Source organism: Alligator sinensis, unplaced genomic scaffold, assembly GCF_000455745.1.
Source record: "Alligator sinensis unplaced genomic scaffold, ASM45574v1 scaffold962_1, whole genome shotgun sequence".
Classification (NCBI taxonomy): Eukaryota; Metazoa; Chordata; order Crocodylia; family Alligatoridae; genus Alligator; species Alligator sinensis.
Window position 1 is genome coordinate 215,559 of NW_005842404.1, and position 10,407 is coordinate 225,965.

Consider the following 10,407-nt stretch of genomic DNA (forward strand, 5'->3'; position numbering starts at 1 on the left):
AAGATGTAGTTAACCAGGTTAGTCTGAAGTCAAGTAGAAAGCAGGCTAGATTTGTACCTTATAGACTAACCAAAGTAAACAGATTAGATCAAAATAGATTAAGAGAGCCATTCAGATTAAGAATCTAATTTAATCTAGTCTCATAATCTAATCTGACCTTTTAGACTAGCTCGAGTCTAATTTAATCCAGTCTAAGAAATCAGATTATATTAAGAGATTATATTAATTTAGATTAACATGCCAGGTTAGATTAAGAGACTAGATTGGATTAAAATGGGATTAAGGTAGATTAAGATATCAGATTAGACCAGAGGTGGGCAATTATTTTGGCTAGAGGATTACTTAGGCATTTTTAGTGAGTTGTCACAGGCAAAGCCAGCACCCGCACCCCACAACAGCTCACTAAAACTCCCTAACTGGCTCCTGCATGTGGCGGGGAGGCTGGGATGGGGCTACAGGGAGGAGGGGAGCAGCACCTGGGAGTGGGACAGGTGAGCAGGACCATGGCTGGGATTAGGATTGCAAAGCAGTGACAGCAGAGGGCCCAGGCCCAGGGCCAAACCACAATCCACTCCCCGCACACCCCTGCAACAGGCACAGATTCTGCAGGCAGAGGCATGCAGGGAACAGATTGCAGCTCTACCCTGGGCCTGGCCCCATGTTATCACTGCTCTGTGACCCCAGGGTGTCCATGGGGACTAGCCAGGGCCTGCATGGGCAGGACATGCACCCAGGAGGATGGGATGGGGCCATGGGGAGCTGCATCTGGGACTGGGATGGCGGGGATGGGGCCGGGCCAGGGATCAGGATTGTGAGGTGGTGACAGCATGGGGCTGGGACCTGGGGCCGTGCCATAATCTGCTCCCCACATGTCCCTGCCCATGGAAAAGGAGCCCATTACAGAGATGTGCGGGCAGTGGATTTATAGCTCTACCCCAGGCCCTCGCGCTGTCACTGCCCCACAATCCTGATCCCAGTCCCTGGCCCCACCTCTGTCCCGCTCCCAGACGTGGCTCCCCACGCACCCACAGCCCTCTCTCATCTGCCCAGCCATGCACCCTGCCCAGGAGGGTCCGTCCCTTGGCCGTGGGTGCAGAGTCCCGGGGCAGCGGGGATGGGACTGGCAGCTGGAAGGAACCACCACTGGGACTGCCAGGAAACAATCTGGCCACTGCACCACCCCCGGGGCAGTGCAACCAGCCACACATGCCATGGCCTGGGTTGCCCCTGGTGCCTGGGCCAGGCAGGCTGGACAAAATGCCTTGGAAGGCTGTATTTTGCCCACCCCTGGATTAGATTTTGGAGATTATGTTAATTTAAGGGATTAAGGTAGATTGAGAGGTCAGATTTGATGGACAGATTTCTAGGGTCGGAAGGGACTTAGATCATGGAGTCCAACCCCTGCTCTGGCCAGGAAAGAGCGCTGGGGTCAAGTAACCCCAGCCACGTACTTGTCTAATCTCCTTTTAAACACCTCCACGGGAGGAGAAAGCACCAGCACCACCGATTAGATGAAGAGATGGGATAGAGGCAGATGTGGGGATTCAAACAGATGGAGAGGGCAGATTACAGGAGACAGCCTCCCAGGGCTTCCCCTTTAGAGCTGCTGATTTGCCCCTTACAGTCGAGCCCTAGCGCCCAAGGGCTGTGGGCCCAAGATCGCTTCGTGGCGTGTGCCCACCCCTTCGTCAGTGGACAAGGGGCAAGTCTCCCTAGAGGTCAGACCAGCGGGCTCCAGGTCTCTCCCGACGCACCGGGGCTCCGGCCTTGCCCTTCCCCAGGGAGCGGCTGTTCCCAGCGCCCTTGACCGGCCTCGCGGGGGGCTCTCGCCGCCGCCGACTCGGGCCACCAAGCCTGGCCTTTCCTCCCAGGCGCGGGCCTCCCTCTCCCCGCGGCGCAGGGCAGGGGCCCGGGGTGCATGGGGGGGCGAGCGAGGAGCCAGACCCGGTTACGGGCATGGCAGCGGGGTCCAGGGCGGAGGAGCCGGGGCTTGAGGGACGGGGAGGGGCGCTCCCTGCCTCCCTTTACCACAGCGCTTCTCAGCCGGGCGCCGCAGCACCCAGGGGCGCTGGGGGATCCTCGCAAGGGTGCTGCAGGGGCGCAACCAGGGCTGGCAGGAGAAACCCAGAGATTTCGCAGCAGAATCTGCCCCGCTGCAAACGCCGGGCTCGGGCTGAGCTCTTTGCAACAGAACTGTCCTGTGATTTTTCTTTGGGGGCCTATAGCTACCCCCAAATTTGCTTTAGCACCCCCATAGCCACCCCTGTCCAAACCCCCTGCTCTGAGCCATGCCACCAACCCCGCTCCCACCCGCAGAGGCCTTAAGTGGGTATTGTTAAAAAAAGAAATAGGTGTATTTGGCCAGAAAATGCATAGCGCAAGCCCCTCCAGTTTTCTGTCTAGCCCACCTCAGCCCCGCGCTGGGAAGAGGCTGGCGCCACCCCTGCTGCGATGGTCCAGAAATGATGGGAGGCACCGACTGCTCAGGGTGCTGGTGTTTATTGGGCCAACTGGGTAGTTGGGATAGTTAGACAAGCTTTCCAGTACAGGTATCTTGCATTGGAAAGGATGTCTAACTCCATCTCAATTAGTAGTCAGTCCTATACAAGAGAGCTGCCTAAGCAGCCCATGCCCCTCATTCTATTGTTTTTCTGCAGTCAAAAAACAAGTGAAAATTAAGAGCTGGCATTTTGGGGGGGTGCCTTGACAGGGGTGGGATTTAATAACAGCCTTCCACTACGTGAAGGGGGTTCCAAAGAGGATGGAGCTCCGCTGTTCTCAGCTGTGGCAAATAACAGAACAAGCAGCAATGGCCTCAAGTTGCAGCAAGGGAAATGTAGGTTAGATAGGAGGAAAAACACTGCAACAGGTTACCCAGAGAGGTTGTAGAATATCTCCATCCTTAGGGTTTGTAAGACCAGGGGTGACAAAACTTTGGCTGGGATGCTAGTTGAAGATGGTCCTGTTTTGAGGAGGGGGCTGGACTATATAACTTCCTGAGGTCCTTTCCAACCTGAATTTTCTATGATTCAATTAAATGAGGGATGCCTTAACTAAAAAGATTGAAGACCACTGCTGTAATACAGGAGTGCTCAACCTCTGGCCCACACAGTTATGACATCCAGCCTGTGGGAATCCCCATGGGTCAGAAAAATTGTCATTGGGGATTGGGAGAAGTTCCACAGGGCTGGGTCCAGACCAGCCCAGGCCATTGTGGCAAACTGGTATCAGGGCCTGGCCAACCCCTCCATGTTCAGATTGGGCTGAGCTGTTCCCCATCCCTACCACATGTCCAAATAGGGGCTGCTTCCCCCATACCCCCACATCCCCTTCCTGTGGGTCCAGATTGGGGCCTATCCACCCTACCCCTGCCCCTTCCATGCATCAAGTTCAGAGCTGAGCTGCCCCCCGCACACACCTCCCTACATCCAGATTGGGGCTGCTCTGTCCCACCCTCTCCCCACATATCCAGATAGAGACTGGGACACTCCCTGCCTCTCCCTGTGCTGAGATCAAGGTTGGGCTATACACCCCTGTGGCTGGTTGGGGCCTTGCACTCTGGGCCTAGTATTTGCCAAATTGAGCCCACAGGCTGGATCTGGCCTGGCACTGTCCACACATTCAATGGGGCAAAAATATTGGGAACCCAACACATGGAGTATATAACATAGCTGTATTGTAAAGGAAGTAGTTATAGCCTTTCAGGACAAATAACCATGTCTATAATAATGACTTAATAGATACCACTAATAGGCTGGGTGCGGCCTAACATCCAGTTATGACCCCTTTATAATCAAGTACATATAACTTTTACATAAAATATGCCTTTATAGGGAGAAGTCTGGAAGTGAGTCACCACAAGTGTAGTTCTACTAGTTAATGCAAACAGCACATATTGAGGGTTTTGGTTGTGTGAATTTTACTGGTTAGGAAGAATGGTGTTAGCGTAGCAGTCACACTGAGTACACATAGGATAGGAAATTTAAGTTGTTGGTATAGTTGTCCTTCACTTATTTTCATCAGTGTGTTTCAGATCTAATCCTCCTTCCAAAAGTACCAATTTGTCTAAAATGGTAGACTATCAGGCAAACTTTTTAAAAAAATGCAAGTGTCTTTGGTTTTAATGGTAGTTTATTAGAAGAGACAAAAGAAAAGATGAACAAAATATTATGGAGAGTGAAATCAAAGAGACTAAATTGTACTTTTGGAAAACAAAGATATCCATCTTAAAAATTGACCTACTAGGCATGAACAGCTCATCCTGATCAAATACATTTGAACACTAAAAACTCAGACATGCCAAGAAACGATTCACTGTTTATCTAACACATTACAAGAAAAATGTAAATAAATTGCTACAACAGAGGCAGGACCAAGAAACTCCCAGTATACTGGCTGCAGCTTTGTCACAATGAGCCAAACGAAGCTGTTAAAGGACTTAGAGGCCTGTTTTTGACATGATTCAAATTGGTGTCTCATTTGTTTTTCCCTCTTGTTGTCCTCCAAGAAGTATGAGAAAGGTTGAACAGCTGGAGAATCTATCCTGATAGGTCCTCTGAAATTTAATCATGGCATGGCAATAGGCACAGAAAGAAGGCCTTAGCCCGGTACTTGAGGTGTGTGTGTGTGGGGGGGGGAATCAACTGTAGACAGACCTCAGCCCTGCTGTAGATAAGCTGCGATATAACTTATGGCAGTCACTAAAATCCTGCCGCCACCATTTAACGACAGTGTACTATAATCCTGATCTGAGCACGTTAAAAGATTTTGCATTCTTGTAATCTCCCCAAGACAAACAGGCTAGAAAATTGGGAGTTCCACTTGTAGACCCGCTATTTCTAAGTACTGGAGCTAAATTAGTCCTAGGCCCAAGGTCAGCAACATATGCATTTAAGCATGTGCTTAAATGAATTTTAAGGATGTGACTAAATGTTAAATTGTTAAATGAGGGACCTAGTGGGAGCAGGGAATTTTTAGAAGAAAATTTAGAGAGAAGAATCAGATATTTGCAGCAGTAGAAATCTTCCCAAGAGGAAAAGTACAGGCATTCCAGCATACAGCTACCACTTTTCCCCTCCTCTCCATGCCCTCCCCAGTCCAAGTCCCACCCCAGTGTGGGGAGGGGTGGGGGGAGCTGCAGCTGGACTCCTCCCATAATCAGTAGGAATCAGGGGGACCCTGCTCTGGGGAAGGCTTGTGGAGAGCAACAGCAGCTCAACTCCTACCAACCACAAGAAGAGTTGAGTTTTGGTCTGGAGAAGGTGTTGGGGAAGCAACATGACTCTTCCTGTGATCAGGAGGATTTGAGCTGCCACTGTTTTCCAAGTCTTCGCCAGACTGGGATCCCCCTGACCAGGAGGAGTCATGCTACAGATAAATGTCTCAGCACCTTCTCCAGACTGGAGTCCCCCTGGTCTGGGGAAGGCACAGGGGAAGCATCTGCTCAACTCCTTCCCATCATGGAGAAGTCAAGTGAAAGTGGACAAGTGTTTTCCTGAGCTTGATGAAGGGCATGAGAGCCCAAAAGCTTGCAGAAAAAGATTTTTTTTTTGCAATTTCTTAGTTGGTCAGATAAAAAGTATAATTTCTGAACAAAGAGTTCTAGAGTTTTGCATTCTAGCAGAGGATACTCTTACAGGGCAGGAGAGATCTTCCAGGTGTCAAAGTGAATCATTTTTCTTATGGATGGGGCATGTTTTCTCCATGAGAAACTGAATGAACATTTGCACTCTGACAACCTCTAGTGGAACAGCAGCACTTCTCCTACTAGAAATGTAATATGTGACCGAGAACAGAGCAAGCTTCAGTCTTCTTTGGTTCAAACTATTGTGGAGCTTCATATGCTGAAACTCTTTCACTCTTCAGCCAGAGTCATGCAGAAATGTTTGTCCAGTGACTTTTCTGCCTTGAGAAAAAAAGAAAATGCTTAGTAACTTTACCTCACTTGCAACAAAATCAAAGAGGAAAGAAAAAATAGGTATGTGTACATACCATATTTTCTCATATACAATGCACCCTGGAATAAAATAAGTACCTTGCTTTTTGAAAGGCAGAATGAAGAAAAATGATTTTTTCCAGCTGATCTACAATACATTACAATTAGCATTCAGTTCTTTAGGAAAAGGAAATAAAAAATAAAAATTAGAGGTGAAAAGCAATTTCTATACTAAGTTGTGCAAATCTTTTTTTCACAAAATGTCATGGATTGGAGTTCTCAGTATAAAGCACAATAGTTTTAGAGTTGGGCAGTTGTTTGTCCACAGACTGGTACATGACTGCAGAGATATGCAAGAAAAATCTAGGTACAGTATTGCTAGGATCTAGCAACAGAATTATGCACATATATAAAATCAAATATACTTGATTTAAAATATTTTAAGATTTCCTCCAGCTCTCATTTTACCAGATGTAGAATTCCTTCTTTGGGGGCTGTACATAAAATCAGAAGTGTGGTCCATTGGCTGGAATGGGACTTGTAAAACTAGGTTTAATTCTGTGTGGAGAATTAGGTGCCTCAGGGAAGGACCCAAAACAACTATAACATAGAGCATGGAGCCAGTAAGAAAAAGGTGAACACAGGGATGTGTCTGAACCCTGGTCCTCTACTTCCTCGGCAAGCACTCAAACCACTAAGCTATTATTCAAGACATGACCAGGCTTCTAAACATAAATTGGAACAACTGCATTTTGTGAGCAACTTGCTCCTATAGCATACCCATCAGGCAGATTATACCCACTAGATTAGGCCCCTAAGAATTCAGGTGTTGCTTTGCTTAATTCTTAAATCCTAAATGGCATTAGATAAAAATGGGCACTAGGTTTCATAGTTTCATAGTTGGTAGGGTCGGAAGGGACCTGAGCAGATCATCAAGTCTGACCCCCTGCCATGGCAGGGAAGAATACTGGAGTCAAACGACCCCGGCAAGGTGTTCATCCAGCCTCCTCTTAAAGACCCCCAGGGTAGGAGCGAGCACCACTTCTCTTGGAAGTTGGTTCCAGATCCTAGCTGCCCTGACAGTGAAGTAGCGTCTCCTGATATCTAGCCTGAATCTTCCCTCTGCCAGCTTGTGACTGTTATTTCTTGCCACTCCTGGTAGTACTCAGGGGAACAGGGACTCTCCCAACGCCTGCTGGTCCCCCCTGACTAGTTTGTAAACAGCCACTAGATTCCCCCCTCATCCTTCTCTTGTGGAGGCTGAACAGATTTAGTTCCCTTAGTGCTCTCCTCATAGGGCCACCCCTGATTATGCGGGTGACCCTCCTCTTCACCCTCTCTATGTTGTCCACATCCCTCCTGAAGCATGGTGCCCAGAACTGGCCGCAGTACTCCAACTGTGGCCTGACCAGCATCGCATAGAGGGGGAGGATCACCTCCTTGGACCTGCTTGAGATGCATCTGTGGATGCATGACAAGGTACGGTTGGCCTTCCTGACCGCGTCCCACACTGTCGGCCCATGTTCATTTTGGTACCAGTAATGACTCCAAGATCCTTTTCTGCCCCTGCACTGACGAGAAGGGAGTTCCCCAGCCTGTAGGTATGCTGCTGGTTCTTCCGCCCCAGGTGCAGTACCCTGCACTTGTCAGTGTTGAAACCCATCCTGTTCTCATCTGCCCACCCCTGTAACCTGTCTAGGTCTGATTACAGCCTATTCCTCCCTTCTAGCGTGCCCACTTCTCCCCACATCTTAGTGTCATCTGCGAATTTGAACAGGGTGCTTTTTACCCCCTCGTTGTTAATGGACAGGCAGTTCTGGGCACACACAGTACAACTGAGGTACCAAAGGAGATTAAATGGTTTCGGAATGTTCTTTTATTGCAATTTAGGACTTTGATGCCTAAAATATGACTAAATCCCATGTTAGGTACCTATTGGTAAAGCCTTTTTAATTTAGCCTTTAGTCTCCCTGTGCCTTTAGTCTCCATTCTCCCACCTGTAATACAGGGGTAACAGTACCTCTCAGCCACACAGTAGAGCTGTGAGAATAGACATATTAAATATAGTGAAGTGCTCAGATAGTTTTGAAATGAGTTTTCTTAGCCCATATTTGAAGGAGAGGAAATGCTGAAACTTTCATGGAGATTTTCTCCCAGGTAGGCTTGAATTAAATTGGTTTTAAAAAGACAATTTAAAACTACCTAACTAAAAATCCCATTTCTTCACAGTTGTTCAGGTTTTGTTCTCCTGTTATCACTTCTTCAGTAATCAAGAGAGTGGTCTCTCCAGCAGAGAGCAGACCACACTTCAGATATGACAGGCTCAAAAGCCCCTTTCAAAGCAAAAAATCCCCATAAAAGAAAACCACCAATCAAACAAACACATTCTTTCAGATCTTACACTTTATGAACAAGCAAAAAGTAGACACATGCAGTTATTTTCCCTTTGCAGATCATATTTAAAAATAATTTATTCTGGCAGTTCAATATAGTTTGTACAGAACGGTATAAGTTCTTAGAAAACTTCAGTTTGATAAACAACTATGGGAAGAAGCATTGAGGTTTAAAACAGTTATAAATTTCTTGGAGGAAATTTCCCATCTTTTACTTTAATGTATTGTCCAAGAAATGCAAGCTCTATCATCATTCTGGATAAATTGCTAGATTGTTTTTTTCATATCAAGACTTTTGGCACCGTCTCCCAGGAAATTCTCGAAAATAAGCTAAGGGAAAACAAGAAGCTAAGTGAGCTACAACATGTGAAGTGAGCTACAGCTCACAAAAGCTTGTGCTAAATATATACACATGTACATACACACATGCACATATATATATACGTGGGCAACTGGTGCTTCCTGAGTCAGGGAGAGCACTTGCCCCCTCCCCCGACTGGACCGGACAGGGGGTGGTCCCCCCACAGCCGATCCTGCAAGCCGGGGGGGGGCGTTGCAGCCTATCCTGCCAACTAAGGGGACAGTCCCCCCATGGTGGCCAATCCTGCCAACCCGCAACTGGCAGCGGTGTGCTGCTGGCACCTCCGGGTTGGCAAGATTGGCCGCGGGGAGACTGCTTCTCCTGGTGCATTCCCCAGCCGGCGCTTTCAGGGGGGCACAAGCGGTTTTGCCTGCCCCCCCTACCCGGAAACCCTGGCTGACAGAGGGTGCACCAGAGCTCTCAGGGGGTGTACGTGCACCCCTGTGCACTCCCTACACATCACCACTGCATATGTACACACACATTGGTTAGTTTATAACAGAAGTTCCCAAACTTTTTCTTACTGTGTACCCCCTTCCAGACTTACTGGCTGCCCACATACACTGACCAGCATATTTTAACTCCTTAAATGCCAGTTATTAGAAGAAGGCTGGTTTGTACCCAAAAGCTTGCAAATAGTTTTTCCAATTATTTTAGTGATCTAATAAAAGAGATCATATTTACCCAAAGAACCTTGTCTGCCAGTTATAATGAAAATGAAAATTGCCATTAGGGGGTGTGCAGGAGAAATTGCATAGAGATGTCTTGTATACATCCCAGGGGTACCATACCACAGTTTGGGAACCCCTGATCTATAAGGTGTAAATCTACCCTTGCCGTCTACTTGGCCTCAGACTGACACAGCTAGTTTTGTCCGTCTGGAGTCAGTTAGAAAGTCGGGTATGCATGCACCTCGGCGCACTGACTAAATAAGATACAGATATACACATACTGGTTACACATATATCTTATTTAGGGGTGCAGCTTGTAGCCATGCTGGTGTAAAGACATAGGCAGACAAGGTTCTTTGAGTAAATCCAATCTCTTTTATTAGACCAACTCAAATAGTTGGAAAAATCCTTCTTTCCAAGCTTTCGGGCACAAACACCCTTCTTCAGGCTGCGGAAGCGGCTGCAGTTGGTCTGCGCTCTCAGTCTGTAATGGCTATCTGTATCTACCTACCACCCAGGTTCAGGAAAATGCCCTGTTGCACGGCTGCCCTCGCGCTCCCCCGCCCGACGGCTCCGCAGCAGCGCCGGGCAGGGCTCTAAGCTCCGCCTCCTTCCCCTCCACCAAAGGTGCCCCACCCACCTCCTGTCTCATTTTGCGCGTTGCCTCCAGGGAGTTGTAGTTTGCGGACGGCCCAGCGGCCGGAGCCATTGGCTTCTCCCGCTGTTGCCCCGCCCATTCCTAGTACTCATTGGCTCCGGCGGCTCAGCTGTTATTGGCTCATAGCTACGTCGGTCAGCGTGGCGATCCCTCCTCCCCCGGGGCGGGTGGGATTCGACGGGGAGGGCGGGGTTGTCCCCTCCCTCTCCCCCTCCCCCTCTCCCTCTACTCTCTCGCTCGCGGGGGTCAGGCGCGGGGTGCGATGGCGGCGGCGGCGGGGAGGTGGGACGGGCTGCGCAGCCGGGATGTGGCCGCCCGGGCGGTCGCACTGGAGAGCCTGGGGCAGAGCGTGTTGCGCGAGGCGGCGGCCGCCCGCGCCCCGGCGGAGG